The 25,671-nt window shown below is 41.8% G+C and overlaps 1 long non-coding RNA gene across 1 annotated transcript; it reads left to right on the plus strand.

Annotated features, from left to right (window-relative positions):
• The first annotated feature begins 2,042 nt into the window (after positions 1-2,042).
• Positions 2,043-25,353, plus strand: LOC119088319. The gene is made up of 3 exons (XR_005091950.1): positions 2,043-2,154; positions 19,896-20,106; positions 25,148-25,353. It is a non-coding gene; the product is annotated as an uncharacterized LOC119088319 (long non-coding RNA).
• Positions 25,354-25,671: the final 318 nt, after the last annotated feature.

Genomic DNA, 25,671 nt, shown 5'->3' on the forward strand with positions numbered 1-25,671 from the left:
GAAGGTTTTAACTTTAACCTATTTAAATTACATATAACAGAACAATAATCAAGCAAGAATTAGTTATAATATCTGGTCTATTTGTATTTGGCAAAATTAAAGAAAATATTCTATCCATCCTATATTTGTGAATCTAAAGTTTTATATCTAATTTATCTTTTATCATAACTAAGGAAAATTATAACAATCTAGTCTTCAACTACATCAAAGACCTCAGAAGGATATAATATTACCTAAGTAAGAACATTGTAAGCAACTTTCAAAAATCTAGAATGACAAAGACAGCTGGCTGCCTGGAGAGTCACCCAAAGTTCTTTTGAAATGTTGAGGCATCCATCTTCAGCCTATAGGCTTAGCATAGCTGACAGACTCATTTGTGAAGTAGGATGTACACAAGGCCTACATTTCGACCTCACATTTGGTGTGAGTAGTCCATGTACCAGATAAACCTGAATTCTACTAATGTCCTGTCATGATCCAGGATTTTAAATTCTGGAAATTGTTGGTGTTTTGGGAATTCAGTTGTCCATTCTTCTCATCCTGTGGGTGGCTTCATCTCTTTTGTTAAATACCAGTCTGCCATTGAGAGGTTAGACTCTGTCAGCCTAGTTACTCTTTCAAGAATAACTGTTTCAGTTACTGTTCCACTGCACACCAGAAGCCATTGGTCCATTGCCTGTCTATAAAGATTGTGTATGGTGTGTGTGTGTGTGTGTGTGTGTGTGTGTGTGTGTGTGTGTTGTATGTATGTGTGTGAACTTGTTCAAATGCATGTGTAGGCCAAAAGATGACATTCAATGTCTTCCTCTATCAGTCTCTGCTTCATTGCCTGGAGAATTCTTGAATTGAGAAGAAACTGGCCAGAGAGTTCTTGGGATCCAATTATCATTCTCTCCCCATCATTTCCCCAGTGCCAAGGTTACAGCCATCCCTGGCATTTTGCTCATATTCTGGGGATTTCAACTCGGGCCTCACACTCTTACCCACTGAGCCATCTTCCCACCTCCAGAATTTATCTTATATGTCCTCTTTACCATTATTCAGTTCAAATGCTTTCTATTTTCTTCTCCCATTTTCTCTTTCTTTCTTCCTTTTCTTTTTTCTTTCTTTTTATTTTTCTTTGAGGCAGGGTCTCATGTAGTTCAGGTTGACTTTGAACTCACTGTGTAGGTAGGAATGATCTTCAACTCCTGATCCTTCTGCCTTCATACCTTGTAGTTCAAATCCAGGATTTGGCGCATAAGGGGCAGCAAGCACTCTGCCCAGGTACATTCCCAGCACAAACTGCTTCCTTTAATCAAAATTTATATATAAGTATATTGTTCAACTTCCATGTAATTAAGTTTCTTCTGTTTTGTTTGTGTTATTGTCTCTAGTTTAATTCCATATGGGCAGACAGAATATTCTGATGATTTAAGTATTTTTTTATATCAAGGCTTTCTTAATGGCAAATAATACTCTTTGAATAAAACTAAAACAGTGGAAATTTAAATATGTTTTATGAATGTGTAGAGACACAATAAAGATATCCACTATGGGACATGAAACCATGATGAACTTTGATTCAGGATGACAGTTACTTTTTGAGGTAAAAGACAGTATAAATAAGAAATGGATTCATCACCATATAGTTAGAAGTATATTATCATGACATTCTTAGCCTCCGTCTTAAGTTGTGGATCTATAAATGATTATTATGTTTTTAGTGTAAACTATTAAGCTTTTTAAAACCTCAGTTTTTGTTTAGAAATATGCTGGGCACACAAAAGTGACTCCTATATCACATAGGACCCAATTAAGTTAAAAGTTTATTGTTTGTTTAAAATCATACTTTTCTTTTTATTCATTGTAAATAATATATATCAGGTACTGTCACAGTCTTTTTATTTATCTTTATTTTTTTAAGGTTTTGAGACAGGCTTTCTTTGTGTAGCCTCGGCTCTTCTGGAACTCACTCTGTGGATCAGGCTGGCCTTGAACTCACAGAGATCCTCCTGCCTCTGCCTCCCAAGTGCTGGAATTAAAGGTGTGTGCCACCACTGCCCAGTTTTTTAATTTACTTTTCTCTTTCCTTGCAGCATTAGAAGGAAATGCTCCCAGGGCATGGCGAGTCTTGCTCCTTGGAAGTTTGTAGCCTTCCTGACATTTGCATATGTAAGTTGAGTATCCTAAATCTTCAAGCCCAAAATATGAAACCTGTGCAATGCCAAATCTGAGCTTCTCCCTTCCATCTTCTCTGACCTGGTCATTTTAGTACAAGAGGCTTAATTGCTTGCCACTGTGAAAAAAAATTATTAGGTGCCAAAAATAATTACAGCTGTGATGAATGCACTATGGTTCTTGGAATGATAATCTGTGCCTATATTTTTTGCTACTTCTTTTAGTTCTTAAATTTATAAAAGACAGACTTGGTGGTGGTATAGTGGTAAATAGCCTCTGACTGCCAGTGGCTTACTTCACAAAATTTGTGTCTTTCTTATGCTCCGTTCCCAGTCATTATGGTCACTCAGGCAAGTGAAATAGCAGCTGTTTCTATCACTGCTGGTTGTGGCCCTAGAGAGGAAAAGGTGCCTGGTATGGAGGCGGGAGTTCAGTTCTGGTCCTCAAATGACCCATTTAGTTCCATCAAAAGGCACTTTCCAAATCTTGTCATATGGCTCCACCAAATTAGGATATGGTGGTGAAACTGGAAATATTTGGGGAAACAACCATAATGCCTACCATAGCAAACACAAATCCTCTTTGTATTTCCCTCAGGGGGTCTTGGCTGGGGATGGAACACAGTGGTAGGGCACTTGCCGAGCAGTCCCAAGACTGTTCAAGCCCCAGGGTTGCCAAATGAACACAGATCAGAGTCAGAGGGCCTTGCTGCATGGCTTCAATCCACTCTCGATTTAGAAGAAAAGCAAGCACACTTCCTTCCCTTCACAATATGAAACAAGCTCGCTAAGAATACGGGGATAAAATTATGTCTTCCTGTGGCATAAAGGCAATTTTCACCTCTAAGAATATTAAAGTGAGAGAGAACTATTTTGGGGGCCCCTGATTCACACAGGAATACTTCCTTGTATGTATCTTGGATTTGATTCTTAACTCTCACAGCTTCTGTAACCTTGAATTAACAATAATAATAATAATAAAAAAAGGATGGTAGTGGGGAAACCTGGCAATAGTTAGTGAGCAATCTCCCCCAAACATGGAAGAAGCTGCAGGGATTCAATCATAGAATTCATTATGTTGCTACATTCTTGAGTTGATTTATAGATGGGGGAATGTAGACACAAGAGAAATAGGAGCTTGATCGTAGCCCTGGCTCCAATAAGCCAAGGAGTTGGGGCCTATTTTGACTATTCTGACTCAGTTTTACCACCGAGCTTCTCTACCCATTCTGTTTTAATTTCACGACAACGTTCTTTATCCAGACTCAGAACTCATGGTGTCTATGCTACTGTGCAAACGAGACCATCGTTCATCAGTGACAGTTGAGCTGGCTCCTCAGCTCTTTTTCATATGTTTCATGTTTTTAATCATTTGAGAATCTGAGCTACACTGAGATAATATCATTGATAAGGTATAATGGGTCATGACACGACTCTTCACTAACCTCCTAAAATATACCATGCACTGCATTTTCCATTATCGTGGCCATTATGGGTAAGAATATAGGACCACTTTGACATTTCATATGAGGGGGGTGTTGGTGAGGAGAGTGTTCGGGTGTGGGAAGGAAAGAATTAAATAGTGAAAGGTGAGGAGATTGGAGATCAGAAATAACAGGAGTCTGTAACTACTCTAGGACTGCAAAGACTCTGTGTGTGTGTGTGTGTGTGTGTGTGTGTGTGTGTGTGTGTGTGTGTGTGATCATGTCCAGAGTCCAGGAAGGAGGACCAGTGAGTGAGAGAAGGAAAGCTGTGCAGAGGATGTGGGCCTACTAAGCACACACTGTCTGTGGATGGCTTGAGACACTGGGACCCCTGCTAAAGACAGCTACCAAGTCAGTTCAGAGAGGGGCCTCTGCAGGGGTGGGGGGGGGTGGGGGGGTGGCGCACACCTTTAATCCCAGCGCTCGGGAGGCAGAGCCAGGCGGATCTCTGTGAGTTTGAGGCCAGCCTGGTCTACAGAGTGAGATCCAGGACAGGTACCAAAACTACACAGAGAAACCCTGTCTCAAAAAACCAAAAAAAAAAAAAAAAAAAAAAAAGGGGGGGGGGCGGGGGGTTCTGTCCTGTCTCCTCATTTCCTCTCTCTGCTGTGTTACCAGCCCCTTCCCTTAGTCAGGTACATCCAGATTCCTACTGAAAAAGCAAGTAAACAAATGTAGTTCCTAGTCTAGAAGATTCTTGGGGAAGGACAAGAAAGGCCCTGGAAAAAAACATGGCCGTGTATGCAACCACCTAGAGTTTTCTGGGGAAGAGACTCTGTGAGATCCATTGGTGTCATTAAAACTTCCATTTCTTTCCTAAGTATTTGTTAGATGATGTGATCTGTTTGAGTGATGCCTTTTGCTTTTAAAGTGATTGATTTGACATAGATACAGCCATGCTAAATATATTTTACTGTTATTTAGGAGCTGGAATTCTGCATTATAGATGAAAATGAATGACTTATGGCTCATTGCATATAATTGTATGCCCCTTTACATTTCTTTTCTAATCCTAGTTGCCTGATATTGTGATATTTTATTTAAGGCTTACTCAATGAATTTTACCGTGGACATCTAAGAATAATAGTTTTCAACTGCAATATAGGATTGTGGTCTTTAAGCACTAAGTGGAGATCTATGACTATGTCTATGTGACATGAATTTACCTTCTTAAAAAAATGAGAACAAAGTCTACTAAGCTGGCTATGGTGAGTCACATAGAACAACACTTTCCAACTCATTTTTAAACTTACCATGTAAGACTTGCTATGGAGAAAAAACAAGCTATAATAAAATAAGTTTGAGGAAGGCTACATACATTATCCCTGTTTTAGAGAAGTCACAGTGTTTAAAGGATTGATGATATTTGGGGAGAATGTTATTTAATGTAGCACTCCAAAATGAATGCGTGTTAAAAGGAGAGTCAGGCTCCTACCATCGTTCAGGTGAGAGGGAGCAGATGTCTGAATGAGGGCAGAGATCACAGGACTGCTGTGGCAGACAGTGGTGACAGTGGGGACATTTGTCTTCAGGTTGGACTGGGAGTGGTATTGGCTTGAACAGAGAAGAGAAACCAAGGGAGTCCTGGCGTTCTTGATCAAAAGAACGCTTCGTTAATGACACAGATGAGTGTGAACAATGATGCTTATTCTGGCATCATTTGTAGCAGGAAAAATTAAAAACCGTATAAATACTCATCAATAGTAATGAGCAAATAATGTGTTGGCTATAATAGTATATGTATATTATCATTTCAATCATTAATGAGGATTATCAACATCCATACTAACAGATTTGGAGTTACTTACGTGATATTCTGTAACAACACAGATTTGTAAAAAAAAAAAAGGTTCAATTTTATTTAAAAACTATATAAAAGAATTGAAAAAAGTAATATTCATCATGGAAGACTCCACTATTCTAACGGATTTAACTGTGGCCAGTCAGGCTTGCTTACTAGGGACACGCAATGGGCCATGGGAAAGGCAGGTGGACTCTGAACAAAGTACAGAAGTCACCATCTCACAGCAGGTCTGCTGGTCTTTTGTATCTTCCAACCTTTCCACCACCTCTTCTAAGATGTTCTACGAATCTGATAGGTTAGTAACCTGATCGGTTATCCAATCCCAGCTGGTTAGATATAGCACATGCACATAAGGGCAACACTAAGTGCAGTCGGTAGGTGTGTGTGTGTGTGTGTGTGTGTGTGTGTGTGTGTGTGTGTATACCAATAATTATAGAAGAGGTCATGAATCCAAGGTGGGAGAGTGAGACATGGAAATGACATAAACACAGCATAATCGTGTATGAAATTCTCGATATATATACATGTTTCATTATATAGGATATATATATATATATAATAGTCATCTATTATGAATAATTCATATATGTAATTTGAAAAAACCCCACAGAAACTGAAGTAGAGTGTTGAGTCATTTGCCCCAGTGAAATCATATGAAAAGTGAAGGGACTCCTGAGTACTGAGGGCAGAATATTCATTGCCTCTCATTTTGTAAAATGGGAGAAATAAGCCAAGGATGCAGTAAATCACTTAGAGGAGTAGAAACAGAGCCTGTCTATCACAGGACCATGCCCATGCATGCTGAGCTTGATGGCCTGTCGGGTTCTGAGCCACAGCTGACTGCATCAGGTGATGTGTTTGGTAGCTGAGGACTTCATCTCAAGGCACAACAGGAAGAGCCTCAGAAGTGTGTGTGTGTGTGGGGGGGGGATGTGCTTTTCTCTTGATCTGGCACCTCACCTTGCTTTCCTTACTCTCGATGCTCCATCAGTGAGCGGCTCTTTCCCTGGATAATTCACCTTCCAAGAGAAGATTTTATCGATTTAAGTAATTGCAGTATACAGAAGGCTCTGCCTTGGCTTCCCCATAGCTCCACATAGGCAGACTGTCGGGCACAATCATGAAAGATTAGCTTGGGGCCTACTCTTTCCTTCTCCAGGAACAAAGCAAAACAAGGAAAATTAAGTGTTTAGTATTTAATACACCAAATACTGTTTTCAGTGAAATCGGGAAATGCTTAAAACCTAGAAATCCTGAATGTCGGAACCAGAAGTGTATGCCAGACAGCTGTGGAGGAGATGTTGTTGGAGCCACTGGGGATATGAGCAAGAAGTATCAGGCATTCAAGCCTTCAGGTGGCAACACACTGAGGCAAACACTTGCAAAGCATACCGCCTTAGGAGAGAACCCAAACCCCAAGGACCAAAACAAAACTGAAGTTGCTGCTGCTATGGAGAGAATACAGCTAAATCGGACCTGGGTCAAGCAACAGTCCCCCTCACAGGGCAGATGAAAGGTGGAGGTGTGGAGAGCATCACACAGGAGACAATCACGTCAAATATACAAACTATATGGAAACCATTCTGGAGGAACCTAACAATGATTGTTTATTGAACCTCCTAAGAGACGAAGAAGCAAGAAAACCTTGAAAAATTCTGTAAAAAGCTCTTAGTAAGTACTGATTATGGAATAGTCAATGGAGAGAGAGAGAGAGAGAGAGAGAGAGAGAGAGAGAGAGAGAGAGAGAGAGAGAGAGAGAGAACAGGGACTCAGGAATAAGAAGTGTCTTGATTTCTTTATCCTGGTTCCACCTTGATCAGCTGAGTGTATACTGGTTGCAAATACTGTTTGAAGGAAACAAAAATATTGTCTATAGAAATGAAGCATGCGCAGTAAGGAACAAGATGTCTACAAGTGGCTCTTACAGATGATGTTCTAGGGATCTGTGTTTAATTTGCAGCTGTCTCGTTATGCTAATTGGACTTGTGACCATTTGCGCATGTCCTTGAAAAGATGGCTGAGGGTTAATGGAAATTAGCATGTGAGTAACCTGTCTCGAAGCCTGGCTTCATGAGGATAGCTTAGACCCTTTTACCTGGTATGACATCCTTATGTTAATGCCAACAGATGTATATTTGCCTCAGACAGAGCATTACTGAGAAACTAAAGATATGATTCCACCCAGGTCTATCCTGGTGAACCACTGAGCTTATTACACATAGATAAGGAGTTACTTAAGGAGCATGAGTGACCTTGAACAGCTGCAGCACCAAAGCTGCCTACATGCAGCCCCTTCCCCCATCCAGTTTACCTGCTCCCTCCTAGGCACTGCCACAACCCTGAGACCAGGTGCAGAATTATATCTACCTGGGCTGGGGCAGGAGGGTGTGAGTATCTATGCTCTCAGGCGAGGGTTGAATGACCCTCCCTGACCCCTCCTTTTGTGAGGAAACATCAGTAAGTCTGATCATCTTGGGAAGAGTCCCGTGGGTGTGATCTCAGTTACTCTGGTTAAGATGGTAATGGCTTTTAGACCCAGAGGCACCTCTCCCTCCCTTGGCTCTATTCAGGTTAGGCTTGATCTACAGGTAGGATTATTTGGGGGATTGATAAATATTTCCTCTTTCCTTCTTGGTCCTACATCTGCTCAGCTGGAGTTGGAGGTTGGATTTTCTGCATCCTGTAGCCCTTGCTGAGGGCAGCATTATGAAGATTTGAGGGTAGGGATGGCGGGATGGCTGGAGAGCTAATCCTTCTGTGCTCTTGAGGAGAACTGACCACGTTGTATTTTTGTACTGCTGATTTATGATGGACTTACTTTAATGAAACCTCATGGTGAGCGCTGAATAGGCTTCTCAGTAGAGTGGGAAACAAAAGGGGAAAAAGAAAAAGGTCAGTAGATTGCTTTCCCAGTAGCCTGGGGAAAGGTTTACCTTGCTCAGGAAATGTCCCTTTTGTGGTGTCTGACACCTAGAATTGCTTGACCCCCACATCCTTGGAAAATGTGAGAAGAATAACTTGCCAAGTCCCCATAATCTAGTTATATCAGAGCTCTTGTGTTATGAGCATCACAAAGACCTACCAGGAGCCAACTAGATTACCAAGATTTCACTAGGCAGACGGGAGACTGGGAAGTTTGGAAGGCATGGAGGCTGAGGAAGTTCCCAGGATGTGATCACTGCAGTGTTAGCATAGAGCAAGAGAAAGCCCACTGGAGGGGAGCTCAGGGCAGATGGTTTACTAGTTTATTTTGCTTAGGGCCAAACTTGCTGTTTCAGAAAATGGAAATTTCACATATATTGCACTGGCCTCCTTTTCCAACCATGTTCTGAAAAGCATCTTCTATCTGGGCTAAGAGGTGAAAAGAAGGAGGACAAAGGGGCAGAGAAGGGCTAGTTATTTAGGGAAGGGCTAGTTATTTAGGGAAGTCAGAGAGAGGCTACGTGAAACATCTGGGTTAAAATTGGACAGAAAGAAGCAGCAGTTAAAAGTCACTTTGTAGGAAATGAGACCAGAGGAGACATTTAAAAGCTTCGGCTTTGTCTCTGCGGATTGTCACCTTCCTGATCCTTCCCTAGCAGAAAGGGAGAACACTGAATTTTCTCTCAGCCATTGCTAGGAGCCAGGAGAGGGTGTGGTGGTGTTTGCTGCTGGTTCATGATCAGGAGAAAACCCCACGCCTTGGTCATCCCGAGTGATGGGTTGGGTAAGAAAGCTACTTAGATTTGTAGAATGGCAGCTTTGTTCATCTTTCCCCTTGATGAGGTTTAAACTTTGCTGGGGAGGATCACTGTGTACAATGCTTTGTTTAGGGTATCTTTCTTACAAGTCAACTCCTTGACACATGAGGTTGAGGGTGTAGACACGGGTTAGCATAGAGTGCGCAGTCCATGAAAAGAAAAACATGTCCACATAGATGATAGAAAATCAGTTTCCTCCAGGGTTAACCAATTCCATGTAGTTGTCCCTGGACACAAGCATGCACACATGAGCAATGCTAAATGGATTCAGTGGGTTGTATTTATGTATATGTATAGATACACATGTGTATACTTGTAACAATAATAATTAAAGAAGAGCTCATGAATTTGGGAGGGGGTATGGGAAAGGATTTGGAGGGGGAGGCAAGGATGGGAATTAGAGTGAGGAAGGAAAGGCAGAGGTGTTGTAGATGCTGTGCTCATGGATGAAGATCTATGTGCCCCCTCCCCCCCAAAAAAACAAACCAAAACAAAAAGAACTTGAGAAGGCCCTGGTGGAGCTCTGGAGTTGACCCTGAAGGGGATAAATGGGTGTAACCCCCTCATACCTCACTTGGATTAGATTTTGGATAGCCAGGAGAGCTGTAAACTTTGGTGAGGCAGATTTCATCCAATTGGTGAGCACCATATGGAATTCATCTTCCAGAGTGTTCCTCTCGGCTGGAAAAATGAATGCCATTCTGCCCTCCTTACCATCTGACACAATTCATAGTACAGTTGTTCCTCAATATCCACAGCGTATTTGTTGGTTCTAGAACCCCTATGAATCCCAGTTTCTTATAAAAAATGGCATAGTGTCTGTCTGTAACCACACACATCCTTCTGAATGCTGTAAATCACCTCTTACCATATCTGATATAAAGCAAATATTACGTACATGTTGTATTGTTATTATGCTGTATTATTTACAGAATAGCTATAGGAAAACACTTATGTCTATTGTCAGGACAAATTCTACCACGAAACTTTATTTTTGATCAAGGCTGACTGAATCTGTGGATATGGAACTCTCAGATAAGGAGGGATTAGCATTGTACAGTACCCCGAATAACTCTGAAACAAAGAATCGCCCAGTCAAGTTTGAGAAAGTTGCTTTGGCATGTAGGGTGAAAATAAGACTGTTCTGTGCAACTCCTAGCCATTCACTTGAGACATACCTCCTCCCATCCCCACCCCGTGTCCTGTGCATCTCACTTACCATACTTGGCTTTTATCTTGACTCAAATATTGTTGAATATTCATCTCATCCCTTCAGGACAGATTTGTAAATTGTTGACTTTGTGTCTCTTACAATATTGGTCACATGGTAGAAACTCCATGGAGTCAGTTATGTGTCATTGGGGGAAACAGCAACTCTTATTTAAGACATCTCTGTGACAGACATAATTGATGCAAAAAAATACATTTTGGAAGTGTCAGGTGGGCAGGTCAGAGAACAGAATTCATTACATTGACACTATACTGCAAACTATGGTAATCACAGGCCTGCCTGGTTCCTGTTTGCATCTCTCTGGAACTGAAGACCCAGGAGAAGCCAAGCCTGAAGATGGCCTACTTTGTTCCTGAGGTCCTCAGTCTCAGAGGTTTCTGGATGTCCTTTTCATTCCTCTGATACCCTGGACCTACTCACCCTTTTCCCGCCCTGAGTTTGCCGGCAGACCATTATCTTCCTTAGTTATTTGTCTCTTGGGGTCAGGGCAGCCAGTGAACCTGTATAAGGGCTGGGTTCCGGATGTATTAGTCCTTTACTGGGGAAGTAGAGATGCGACCCTTTTCTTTGCCTTCCCTTGCCTGAGAGGAAAAGGAAGAATTACTAATGAATTTTCAAAACTGGTCTTGGAATCTAGACCTTTGTCCTGTTGATAAGAACCTTGAGATCACAGACTGAGTAGTCCCAGCTTGTCATTTTAATCTTCAAACTAATTCAGTTTTTTTTTTCCCCCACCATGGGAGAAAATCGTGTTTATTTCTTCACTAGGATCTAGAATGTTAGTGCTTAAGTCTCAGGAGAATCTCTTCCAAGGATTGTAAAATTCCTTCCTCTCTAGTATCTGAAAACCTGTCTTGTGTTTGTTTGTGTTTGCAGCCAACCCTGAGGGAGGGTTGGTGGCAATGCTTTGCTAATGCCAGGAAGCTCTGTCCTGAGGAAAAGTGTTCCATTTGTAGAGCTCACTCCTCCCCATGCACCCTGGCAATCTATCATTGAATTAGATGTTTAGGATATGTCCCATTCTAGTCATAATAAAATCATTATGAAAATCCACAGAGAAATCCATTCTTCTTGGGCAGACACTGGCTTTAAATGAGAACATCTCCAATGGTTATTAATTGGTTTTGTGTGGAAATAATAGCCACAAGTGATTGAACCAAATTATGAATCAATCATCTGCCAAAGTAAATTTTTAAAAATCACTATCATGACTGGGCTATGCTAATGTGAAAGAGAAGCTATCAAACCCAGGGAACATTAACAGTGTTCTTACATGGCTAACAATTGGATTGACTCAAAGGGACAGGATGATGTTTCCCATCGATCACCCTTTTGATATCCATGCCCAGCCACTGTTCACACTTGCATGCACTCATGCAGGTATGTGCTCATGTGCACACAGACAGACAGACAGAAAGACAGAGAGACCCACACACACAGAGAAGAAAGAGACAGGAAAATAGAGAGAGAGACAGACAGACACACAACTAAACATGCTAACAACTAGCTCACACTCATTAGAGCCCCAATCTGTAAATGTATCTCCATTTGAACAATGGCCTGATACCATTAGGGATCAATGATCTAACCTAGTCACAGTTCACAGTGCCCTTGGATGTCCAATCTCAGTGTGAGAGCCTATCTTGTATTAGTGGAGAAATGCAGAATTTTAATATAACAATTCTAGGCAAGATTGGGGTTTGAAATGTTTTATTAACATAAGAGAAACTTCGATGGCTGTAAGTGCAATTCATTATTTAGATGTGAATCCAAATCTAAGTTCATAGTTTATCAGGCAGTTATGTAGAAAATGAAAAAAAAAAGGGAAATTGATGCCTTCAAAGCCACTGACTAGGACGGTAGTAAAATACAGATTTTGATGATCAGGGGTCCTATTAAATTATAGCAAGAAGATGGTATCTGTAGTCAGAACACTTAGGCTGGATATTTGATGTTTTTAAATTCCTAATTGCTGAATAAAACATCTCTGCTGGTTAGTCTTCATCAACTTGACAAGAACTAGAGTCACCTTTGTTGCTGGAGAGCTTCTCTCCAGGTTCCACCAAGCCCCGCAGTCCCACAATCCATGTATAAAATAATCACTCAGACATTTATATTATTACAAACTGTATGGCCGTGGCAGGCTTCTTGCTAAATGTTCTTATATCTTAAATTAACCCATTTTTATAAATCTATACCTTGCCACGTGGCTGGTGGCTTACCAGAGTCTTTACATGCTGCTTGTCCTGGCGGTGGCTGCAGTGTCTCTCTGCCTCAGCCTTCCACTTCCCAGAATTCTCCTCTCTCCTTGTCCCACCTACTTCCTGCCTGGCCACTGGCCAATCAGTGTTTTATTTATTGACCAATCAGAGCAATTTGACATACAGACCATCCCACAGCACTTCCCCTTTTCTTTTTTTAAAAAGGAAGGTTTTAACTTTTACACATCTCCAAAGCCAGCTTGGTATATTTGGGAATTTGGGAGTAGCTTCTCTTACTACTTCCTGCTGGAGGGGGGCGCTGTATCTTATGGGGACACAAAGAAAATTTTAGGATCATGGAGTAGTCCGTGAGACTGTATCATCTGAGCCAGTTGCCTTGAAACGATTCTGGACGTTGGATCATCTGGGCCATGGTGTCATCGGAGACCTTTCAGGTGGTCTTGGCTGGTCAAACCTGATGTATCTTAATCTGGAACAAATCCATAGCCTCTGGCTTTCTGTAGAAACAAAAGCAGAACCTCCTTTCCAAAGCAACATATCCTTACATCCAAATTTTGAAGTTAAGTTACCTTTAAAATACACATTTTGGCATAACTCAACAGCTTTTGCAATAAAATGTTTTTCTTTAGTTACAAATATCAAAGAGAACATACTCCGGATTCTCTGTGTGGTAGCCATCTTTATGTGGCTTATTTTTTATATTACCTTGAGCCTATTGCTTTAAACTGCAGCCTTTTAAGCCTGAAACGGTGCTGTGGCTGCTGGCTCCGCCCACTTCAGCTTCCCAACATGGCAGTGGTACATTTTCTGCCAGCTCTGGGAGCCATCCTGGGTCTGTGCTTTTATCCAAGCAGCGTGTAGCCCAGAAACCTCTTTTTTGTTTTGTACTAGCAAAGGCTAAATCCACCATGCAGCTTAATGTGCCACTTGCAGAGGCCTCATTCCTGCCATACTGCAGGTCGAGCGGGCATGCCAGGAACCCACCATAGTAGCTCAAACACGCACGCTGCCGCTAACTTGAGAGAAACAACTAGGAACTGTTTTAAGCTCCATTTTAGAATCTTTTTACTCAGGTTTTAGGTGGAAACTCTTGCCAACTCGTTGGGCGCCATTTGTTGCTGGAAGGCTTCTCTCCAGGTTCCACCAAGCCCCGCATCACACCTCAGAAGAAGAAACCTTAGTTGAGGAATTACCTCCATCAGATTGTCCTGTGGACCTGACTGTGGGTCATTTTCTTGATTAATGGTTCATGTGGAAGGCCCAGTTCACTGTGGCTGGTAGCACCCTTGGGCAGGTGGTCCTGGACTGTATAAGAGAGCAAGCTGAGCAAGTCAGGGAGAGAGATCCAGCAAGCAGCATTCCACCCTCGTCTCTGTTTCAGTTCCTGCCTCCAGATTCCTGATTTGAATTCCTGTCTAGGTTTTCTTCAATGATGGACCTGTAAGCCAAATCAAACCATTCCTCCCCCAAGTTGCTTTTGTCTGTGTTTCATCACAGTGACAGAAAGCAAAACAGGAACAAACTATCTGCCTTGTGAGTTGAAGCAGAAGCCCAGGAGATAATACACATGAAGGCCTTCGTAAACTCCAGGGACACATTAGCTATTCATCATCAGTGAACCTTTACCCCTTTCTTTCTTTCTTCCTTTTCTTTTTTTATTTCAGTACGAGGTTTCTCTGTGTAGCCCTGGATATCATGAAATTTACTCTGTAGACCATACTGGCCTCAGACTCAGAGATCTGCCTGCCTCCTGATGGCTGAGATTACAGGTGTGCTACCACATCTGGCATCAGTGAACCTTCTCAATACTGACCATGAACCTGACTTTCTTTAGAGAGGGTGCAAATCTGAGCCTCTAGAGAACAGCAAGCACATTTTAGAGAAAGAGAATTAATTCTTCAATCTATCTGACATCTCATTAGGAGTTCTAATGAGGTGTTCAGACCACCTCAGATTTCCATGTCTAAGGTGTTTTCCATAACTGGGACCCTCATGAACTCATTGTTGGGGCAAGGTGTGTTATCTGACCATGAAGAAATGGGCACAGGGACAGCTCATTTGATAAAGGAATGAAGTGATGGCAGTATGAATCTATCTGAGTCATAAGTCGCATGCTTGGGGTCACATGGAGTAGCCCAGAATTAGAGAACAAGACAGTGTCTTAGAAACTAAGGTGCAGGACAATATATAAGAAAAAGAAAGAAAAAAGAGCTTCAAGCCCAATGATATCAAAGACAGTTCTGTTTGCAAAGACTCATACGGCATCAGAGTTCCTTACCCAGGAAGTGCTGAGTGAATACTGACTTTATAAGTTCTTCCCACTGGTAATAAAACGCCATTCCTTTTTATACCTCTTTCGGAGGAGAAGCATGGAGAGGAGACAAAAATAGAAATGGACCAAAGTTGAGACACCGTTCTGATCATTAGTTTATCCCAGCATTCTGATGTCAGAGGAGCCAAGCTGGCACCTAGGGAAGCAGCAGATAGACAAGTAGGAAGCTTGGAGGCTGAGACAATAGCTCAGTTGGTAAAATACTTGCCACACGACCATGGGAACTTGCATTTGATCACCAGAACTGAATGGAAAAAGATCCAGGCATGCTTGCATGTGCTTGCAATTCCAGTTCTGGGGATCAAGGCCAAATGGACCCTAGGAGCTCACCGACGAGCCCACTAACCTACTTGCTGTTCTCCAGGCCAGTGAGATACCCTGTTTGAATAAACAAGGTGGACAGCTCCTGAGGAACAGTGCCTAAGATTGTCCTTTGGCCTCCACATAAGCAGCTTCTGGCCTGGGTAGCATGATGCAAGGACTCAAGTCTTCCAACACCTTGGCCTCACATCAGCATCTCGGTAGCATCTTTTCTTGTGCAGGGGCTTGCTCCTGCTTCCTTTGTGCTTTGCTGCCTGGGCTTTGATCTAATGCTTTATTTTTCTCGTGTGTGTGTGTGTGTGTGTGTGTGTGTGTGTGTGTGTGTGTGTAAACCTAGGTCCCTAACATCAGAATATAAATTATTCAAATAGCCTTTCCCTGCCTTCCCAATCACTATCCATGCTCTCCTAGAGCTGCTTCTAATCCCGGAAATAACGGGACCCTAGTACAGAAGGCAGATTGCAATTAAGCTTATCATTAAGCTAGAACACAAGTATATACAACAGGCAAACCAATTTTATTGCTGCAAGATGCTACTGAATCCAATTGAGCAACCAGCAGTTTTGACTGGGGTTGAGGGAGGAACATGAGTTGGAAATAAATTAATTAAACCAGTTGGCTTAAATTGACTGGTCATTTCAGCCCAAAACACTTTGCACTGGGTAGATACAGCCTTAGAGAGCTTCTGAAATACAGTTCCCATAGCAACTGTACAAAAGTGGCAAGAAGAAGCAGTGCATGTGGAATTTTTTATCTCCTTTGCCTGACTTCCTTTAGTCCCATCTCATATTCCCCTAGGCTCTGGCCATCTGGGCATGCTCTTTTTTTTTTCTTAGCAGTTTTTCCTCCAGGAAGGAGCTCCATTTACAGTGCTCTTTCTTACCTGGCTCCGGCTGACAGATTGAGATTGTCATCCACAATTGTGAGCTTCAGTCCTTGGACTGAAATCCTCTCTCTTCTGGCCCTGTTCTCACTTGAACTTTCCCCATTCCCTGTGCTATGGGATTAGTGAGTTTATTGCAAGAGGGATTAATATTTTTAGCTTCAAGACCTGTTCTAGGTGACTTCTCCCAGAAAGGGGCTCATCATTTTACACATGGTTGCTCCAGTAACTCCAACAACCTCAAAGAAAGAAATCCAACCCAAAGTTTCACTCCACTGGTCTCCATCGCCTTTCTTATCTGCACTGATGAGATGATTCAGAATAGTCTGTGTTTGGACAATTTACAGAGTGATGTCATTCAGCCACCTCCATCGGTCTATATCTTCACTCAAATGTCCATCTTCTGAATCTCGAAAAATTCCCAAAATGTCTTCATTCGCACCTCAGTGAACCCCCTTCTTTAAATAAACATGCAACAGAGCAGAGCATGGTGCCTCACCCACGCCCATTGCATGACTTATAGAACTGACTTAAAAAACAATCGTCTCCTTAAGAATCACCTCTCTACTATTTCTGAGACTCATGTCGTGGGGGGGGGGCGTTCTGAGTCACAGAAGCAGCTACTGTGTTTCTTAACTATTCCTCCTAGGCTATATGTCAAATTCATCTGCATCACTATTCAAAGTCTCCCAAAGCTTCATCCTAATTTACTTTTAAATTAATGCCCAAACAAGAAAGCCACAAAAGTCTTCTTCATCCAGTCATTGTGGCACTTGTCTTTAACCCTAGGATTTGGGAAGTAGAGGCAGGAGGATTAGGAGTTCAAGGTCATCCTTGACTACGTAGTAGTTTGAGATCAGTCTGGGCTACATGATACCATTTTTCTTAGAAGTCATCTGCTTTCGCTAAAACAGTTTGTTCAGTGGACCCTCAAATCACTTTGCCATCTTAAGTTGCCTATCATTGCTCATGTCATGCCTTTAGGCAAGTCAAAGGCTTTTAGATTCATAGCTTGCCAGGCAAGTGGTGGTGGCACATGCCTTTAAATCCTAGCACTCAGGCAGAGGCGGGCCGATCTCTGTGAGTTCAAAGCCAGCCTGGTTTACAGAGCGAATTCCAGGACAGGCTCCAAAGCTACACAGAGAAACTCTGTCTAAAAAAAAAAAGATTGATCAGGGCATAGCAGCATGTCTCTTAGGTAGCCCCTGGTTGTGTCTGTATTGGTGTATGGCTGTTGTCTAATAACCCACCACTAAAGTCAATGGCTTAAAACAATAAACTTTATTCTTGTCCTTGGAGGGTTGTTGATCTGTTTATCTGTTAATTACAGTGCTAGAGATTGAACCCAGGGCCACACTCATGGTAGACTAGCTCTCTATATCATTAAGCTATATTCCAGCCCAAGGTGCCATATTAGTAAGTGGGCTCAAGTGATCTAAAGTGGGCTCAGCTGGGCTGTTCTGTTTCATGGTAAGGGTCAAGAAGGGTTGAGTCCAGTTTGAAGAGGCAGCAGTCACTCGGGGGAACGTTCTCTTGGCCAGCCACAGAAGTAGAAAACAAAACACAGTAAGCAAAAGCAACAGCTGAATACTACTAAGATCAGATTGTATTTACTAAAATCCTATTGCTAAAGAAAGGTATGCAGCCAAACCCAAGCCCCAGCCAAGCAGGAAGACCAGGCTGCCACCGTGGAAGTGGGGAGGAGAATGAATGTTTGCTGAAGGCACTGTAGATTAGCACATCATTTTCTGCCTGTGGTAATGTTCACTTCCCTTGTAAATATGCTCTACCCACCCAGTTCTATAATCACCCCCTCCTTGAAGTCCTTATGACAATTGGGAATAGACTGATTTGGTTTATTATTGTTTTTTTTTTTTTTTTTTCGAGACAGGGTTTCTTTGTGTAGCTTTGCGCCTTTCCTGGAACTCACTTGGTAGACCAGGCTGGCCTCGAACTCACAGAGATCCGCCTGCCTCTGCCTCCCGAGTGCTGGGATTAAAGGCGTGCGCCACCACCGCCCGGCTGGTTTATTATTGTTAACCTCTGACCCAGCTCCCACATTAATGACTGAAAGATACCTAAACCCAGGTTAATATGTATCTATTATTTCATTGCATGTTGCAACAGCTTTAATTTTCTTAAGAATCACCAAAAATGCTGGGCGGTGGTGGTGCTCACCTTTAATCCCAGCACTAGGGAGGCAGAGCCAGGCAGATCTCTGCGAGTTAGAGGCCAGTCTGGTCAATAGAGAAAGATCCAGGACAGGCACCAAAACTACACAGAGAAACCCTGTCTCCGAAAAACTAAAAAAAAAAAAAAAAAAAAAAAGAGTCACCAAAACCTTAAGTAGAAGGTGTGTAGATTTCACATATAGCCCCTGACACTGTACATAGCATAACTTCCCCTGCAATGAACAGTTCCTACAGGAATGGGATGTGTGCCATGATTGATGAACTTGCATTGACAAATATCACCTAAAGTCCATAGTTATGCTTGGCATTGTATATCATCTGGGTGTTGACAAGTTTAAAATAATCCGTACTCACCATTATACCATTTTATTGCCCTAAAATTCGTGTGTTCCTGTTTGTTTATCTCCCCTTCCCCATAGTCCCTGGAAACTACAGATAATCTTTACTGTTCTCATAGCCTTGATTCTTCTAGAATGTCATGTAGCTTGAGTCAGATCATACGCAGCCTTCTTAGCATGGCTTCTCTCCTTTATTAATACACATCCATGTCTTTCCCCTGTGTTTAGTCAAGGTTCAATCGTTCATGAATTTTTAGTGATGAGTAATAGTCTAATACTACTCCAGACAGTGATAATCACCTGGATGTACCAGCTTGTTTATTCACCTACTGATGGATATCTTGGTTGCTTTCAACTTTAGGTAACTGCAAATGAAGCTGTGATAAAAATCCACCTGCAGGTTTTTATGTCAACCTGATTTTTCATCTCCTTTTGGTGAAATAAGGAATGCAACTTCTAGACTGTATAGAGTATGATTAGCTTTCTAAGAATCTGCCTGCCACCCAGTGTATCTACTATTCTGTACTGATAAAGCAATCAGGAGGGCTCTCGATACGCCATATCCTAGCTACTATGTGGGACATCAGCGCTCCAAATTTTGATAGTAATAATAGTTGCAAGGCACTGTTTTATCCTTTTAATCTGTGTCTCCAGGTGGCATATGTGGTATGTCTGCCATTACTTACTGCTCATTTGTAGCCCACTTCATACCCTCACTCTTACAGCACACCCGCAGCTAGCACAGCAAGAGGATGAGAGGCTCTGAGAGTGGTTCTGGGGTGATCTGGATGAGAGTGGGTCCAAAAGCATCACTAGTCTGCAGTAGGCAGCCAGGGACGATTTCCAAATCCCTAGCCATTTAAAGAGCCATGTAGCTGTACCGCCATATAGCGGTGGTTAATCAAGGTGGTAGACTGGGGAGTAGGATTTGTATTTGGATTGCACATTATGGGATCAATTTCAAAAACCAAAGCACCAAAAAAAAAAAAAAAAAAAAAAATGAGACCCCCTTCAGAGGTTTTCTTGGGTGTCATTTGAATCTATTCAAGGACAAAACATTGGATCTCTATTTTCATCTTTGTAGAAGGAATTGTAGTGAGTATAGTACATTTGGTCATAGTCTCTTAGCAAAGCACTTGCTGTCATCACAACAGATTGCTTCCTCCTTTCCACTCTCTTCTCTTTACAGCTCAGGTTGCAAGTAGCTCCTTGGGAGAATGCTTGAGTGGCGTGATGTCAACTTGCAGTGCCTCTGACGGACTGTGTCACAATCAGAATTGCCCCTGTGCTGCTGATCAGCCTGTACAAATCCTTGCCAGGGCTTTGTTCACATGGAGGAAGTTGGGCCTCCTGGGGAACTCGCAGCTGAAAGTCATTATAGTCATGGCCTAGGTTTGAAGGTAAGACAGAGTTTGAATTCTAACTCTGCCACTTTATTTCTTTGTAACCTTGAAAAAATTACTTAACCACACAGAACCTCAATTCACTTATCTGAGAAACTCTGCTTCAGCAATTTATTTTTTTAAAAAATAAATACTGCTAATAATGTACTTGGGGAATAGCTATAGAATATATTCAACAATGCATATTTTATGTAAAATGCACTTGGTGAATATGAATGCGCATCTTACCCATCTATTCTCCTACTCCTGACTCTTTTTTTGTTTTTGTTTTTGTTTTTTGAGACAGGGTTTCTCTGTGTAGCTTTGGAGTCTATCCTGGAACTTGCTTTGTAGACCAGGCTGGCCTCGAACTCACAGAGATCCACCTGCCTCTGCCTCCTGAGTGCTGGGATTAAAGGCGTGCGCCAGCACTGTCCAGATCTACTCCTGACTCTTATGAACCTCTGATTCATACACTGCACTTCCATTTTTCTCTGATTATATCTTTAATGCATTCATGTTTTTAAATTTTTATTTAGCATTAAGTAAACCATTCATCATCTAATTAATAAATAACCATAGGTATATATGTGTATTGTCATATACTTCTCTGTGGCCCATAACTATTTATTTTTGTAATAAGCTAGAAAATCTATAACTTTGGAATTATTTACTCTAGAGAGGATAAAACTTTAATCTCCCTCCAGCTCAATGGGTTTCAGCTGAGGATAATTGCTCTTTGCTCACTGGGCATTTGACAATACTGAAGACATTTTGTCATGATACAGTAGAGGACATAGTGGTGACACCGTAAGGAACACTAACTACCTCCACTTCCAGGGCAGAAGCCTGGGGGAACTTCTCTATATTCTACATTGCAACTCCTGTCCCCACAGAAGCATTTAATGGCCCCAAATTTAAGTAGAACCATAATTAAGAAATTCCAGAATCCAATCAGATGAAGGAGTCCTTCATGTGAAGAGTGGTCATTGCCTAAATCTCACTCTTATCTTAAGAATCATTGCTGAGTTCAGACAGGGTGGAGTTACCCAATGGTTGTTGAACCATTTTTAGTAATTTACATTAAAACTATCACTGTAAAAATGTGGTTCTGACTCATCCATTTTTGGTGGGACTGCAAACCTGTACAGCCAATATAGAAATCAGTAATTCCTCAGTAAGATGGAAATTGATCTACCTTAAGATCCAGATATACTATTTGTGGGCATATACCCAAGGGCACTTCATCCTACCACAGAGACATTTGCTCAACCATGTTCATTGCTATTCTATTCATAATAGCCAAAAACTGGAAGTGACCTAGATATTCCTCAACAGATGAATGGATAAAGAAAATGTGCATTTATGCAATGGAATATTACTCAGCTGTTAAAAATGAAAACATAAAATTCATAGGTAAATGAATGAAACTAGAAAAAAATCATCCCCAGTGAGGTAATATAGATCCAGAAAGACAAATATTCTATGTTTTCACTTATATGTGGATTATAGCTGCTAAGTCAATGAAAACCAAGCTACCATCCATAGAACCACAGAGGTTAGATATAGAGTAATGGACCGGGGGCAACAGGCAGATTTCCCTAGGAAAGGGAAATAAATAGATAGTTATGAATGGACGGGGATGGTGGGGGGAATGAAATGGGAGAGTCAAGTGGAGAAGGGGAGGAAAGAAGGACACGAGGAAGGGAATATGGGGAGACACAGCTAAAACTGAGATCCATTTGAAGAATAGTATGGAAACCTAATATAGTAGAAGTGTCCTAAAACATATACATATATGAAGGAGATCTAAATGAAATCACCAAATAATGGGGGGAACAGAGCTCCAGTTGGACATCTCTTGAAACTAACTTAAGCTTCCAATACTGGAAATGGATTAGATCTAATTGGGTCGTTGGCCAAAGGGGTCCCATGGGAACCACCAAACAATTCAGGCTATTGCCAACACTATAGGTTGCTCTCCACAAACTTATGACAAGGTGTTGTGGGATATTTGTAAACAGTGTGAAGGTGTGTTGCTGTGATTGGTATAATAAAAAGCTGGCCAGCCAGTAGCTAGGCAGGAGGTATATAGGTGGGACTTCCGGACAGCAAGAGAAAGTAGGAGGAGGAATCTAGGTGCACAGGAGAAGCCAGGAGACACAGAGAGGAAATAGGAGGTGCAAGATGGAAGAGAGGTAACACCATGTGAAAGAATGTTGATTCATATAAATGGGTTAATTTAAGTTATAAGAGCTAGTTAGGAACAAGCCTAAGCTATAGGCTGAGCTTTCATAATTAATAAGAAGTCTCTGTGTCATTATTTGGTAGCTGGAGAATGGGACAGAAAAAGACTCATTACAGCAAGGCCCTATAGCTGAAGACAACACCTACATAACTCATTGAGCATGGAAAAGTTGAGCTGGTGCCTACATGGAGCCTTCACCCCTAAAGGCTAGCATCTTTGGTACAGGAAGGTACTCTGCATGCTACCATAGCTACAAATCCTTCAATCTACAATAGTGTCCTGCCTGCAAGATGTGCTAGTGCAGCTGTGGCACAAAGTTTATGGGAGTAACCAACCAATATCTGATTTGATTTAAGGCCCACTCCATAACATGGAACCCAGACCTGACACTTCTTGGATGACCAAGAACCTGAAACTAGAAACGGATCTAGGGGAAACTCAAATACCACTATTCTACTAATGGAATGTCGCAATAAAATGACTCCTAATGACATTCTGCTATATTCATAGACCATGCCTTACTGATATGCCTTACTCAGCCATCATCAGAGAAGCTTCCTCCTGCAGCAGATGGGAACAAATACAGAGACTCGCAGCTGGACAATATGCAGAGATTGAAAGACTTTGGGACACTCAGACCTAAATTGGACATCTCTACCAAATCCAACCTCTCAAGACCCAGGGAACCCCACAGCAGAGAAAGTGGAAAGAGTGTAAGATCCATAGGGAATGGAGGACACCAAATAAGCAAGGCCCCTCTAAGTCAACATGATCAAAGCACATATTAACTCAGAAACTGAAGCAGCATGCACAGGGTCTATTTACAAGTCTGCCCCAGATGGGCTCCTAGAGTTGAAAGACGTGAACACATGTCCCCATCCCTACTCCAGAACCCATCTCCAACTGATAACCCTTGCTAATGAAAACTTAATTTTCTCCAAATGGGTCTCACTGGAGAAAAAAACTACTCTTAAGGATAGGCCACATGCCCAGCAGTAGATGGCCAACAGGAAACAAATTTAACCACATCTTTGGAGGTTCTGTGTGTTCACAATGTCATACCAGTGCTTTTTTATTTTATTTCATATTTGTTTCATGTTTTACGTTTATTTTATTTATGTATTTTTAAATCTTTTTTTAAAACTCTAAAGGTCCTTTTCATATATTTAATGGCTTCCGGTCTTGTGTTTCTGTGGGATTCCTGAGTGTGCAAATGAGTGGGTCTCTACATCTATGTTTCCCTTGTGCCATTTCTTGGGTTCTTTTCCTTCTGTTTTGTCCCATTCCAACATATTAGTTTTTGTTTTATCTTTTTGTATTTTATTTTATCTTTATCCCTTAGAAACCTGTTTGTTTTCTAATGAGAGACAGAAAGAGGGTGGATCCAGATTGGGCGGGGGGGGGGGGGAGATGAATTCAGAGGAGCTGAAGGAGGGGAAAACAGAACGAGTATATATTATATGAGAGAAAAAAATCTCTTTTCAATAGAAGGGAAAATATGTGGTCCCGATCACTCATACAGTTGTGAGAAGCAGAGTACCCTTGCCTTCCATTGCTAACAGACACAGGAAAGCGTGTCAGAATTTCTTGGCAGAGATTGTTGACAGCAATCTTGCTTGCAAGCTGCATAACCTGGGATGAAACACAAGCGTGAGTTAACAACAGCCACACTGGCCCTGAGCTCTCCTGCCTTCCACTTCTCACCTCAGCTTTCCTGTCGTTTGAGTTCTTGGCTGCTGTCCAGGAACTATAGGATTGAGACATTCGGGCAATTCTCACTCTCCGTAGTCAGGTTCAAGGTGAGCTGGCAGGCCCAGTTTCCCCGCTCCATACTTCAATTCTTCTTCTCCTTTCGCCTCTTACCCTGGGGGTGGGGAGCGGGAGACCATCTTGTACATTACAGGTGTCATTTGGCAAAGATGAATCCAGTTTTGAAAGGTGACCATTCAGAAGTAGATTTAATCTATCAGAGTCGGTTGCAAATGATGGGGCTTTGCTGAATGACACCAAATGGGTAGCTGGAAAGTAACAAATCAACAGGCGAGCGACATTGAAATGTAGAGAGAAAATAATGTACCCTGGCTGCTTGTTTGCCAGATCTATTTTCTTTGTGTGTCACTCATGGCAAGGTCACATCTCCCAGCCTCCTTTGCAGTGAGGTGCGGTCGTGTGGATGTCCAGTGGAACATGGGAGTAGGTGGTAGTTGCCAGTGTAGCCTGGGCATGGTGAAAAACTTTTCACACATATTCCAACTGGATTTGGAGGCTTAGAACAATCTTGAAAGCTATATGTTGAAGACTGAAGTTCTCCCACCTCCTTTAAGTAACATAACAGGAAAAGTATGATAAGCAAGAATATACCCAGAGTCCTCCTGGAAGAAGGAAGGAGACCCAAGTGAGAAGCACAGTCTTCACTCTGAAAAACCTGCTGTCAGAGGCAGATGTCACACCCTTAGCAGCATTCCCCTTTCTAGACATTCCCTTGTTCTGCTCAAATATTTTTCCTTTGTTTTGCTCCTCAAGGTACAAGGAAAGTCTTTTAAAAAACAAGAAAGCAAAGAATAGGCCTGCAGATGGAAGGAACAAACAGGTCTTTTCTGAACTTTCTGCTCAGGCACCCTTGGGTTTTAAAAACAGCCTCTTTTCCTCACTTCAACCTTAGTTTCCTAAGAAACACAGGTGCCCACAGAAATAACCTCGAAATGGCCTCGTGACTTGTTTAATGTCACTGCCTAATCACTTTCCTAAATGTCACTGATTCACAGTGCTCATTTTCTATTAAGTTTCTCTCTTGCTTCTCTTTAATCCCAGGTAGGAGACCCCTGATGTGTCTGCAAGAAAGAACAAATCTTTCTCCTGCCTGACTCCATCCCAGTCTTCCCCCTAGACTTCTGGGACAAGCTCCAGACAGGAGACATTCAGAAGATCAGGTAGTGTTCCCACTTTGGCAAGGAATGTTGTAATCTTTGACAACTGAGATTCCTTTATTTACTAAAATAAATAAATAAATAAATAAAATGGAGTTGTATATAGCTTTATGCCTCTTCTGAACTTCTGCAATATTGGCAATGTACATGCTCTTTGGCCTTTGAACCCAGAGCTCTTGAAATGTCCAAGGATAAAAGCAGAACCTCCCAGAGCCTCTCAGGTCTCTCAAAACATCTCACTGGCATACGGTTCTTTGTTCTTTCTCCAACTTCCGGCTTTAACCAAGACTTATTCTATGCTTAGCTTCCCCAACCTATTGATAGAGTTTGGCATTGTATTTTAAATATGCCACAGAATAAAAGTACAGTGTAATTCATTCTTTAGGGGCTTTAGCATAAAGGAATAGT

The sequence above is a fragment of the Peromyscus leucopus genome, chromosome 7, assembly GCF_004664715.2.
Source record: "Peromyscus leucopus breed LL Stock chromosome 7, UCI_PerLeu_2.1, whole genome shotgun sequence".
Classification (NCBI taxonomy): Eukaryota; Metazoa; Chordata; class Mammalia; order Rodentia; family Cricetidae; genus Peromyscus; species Peromyscus leucopus.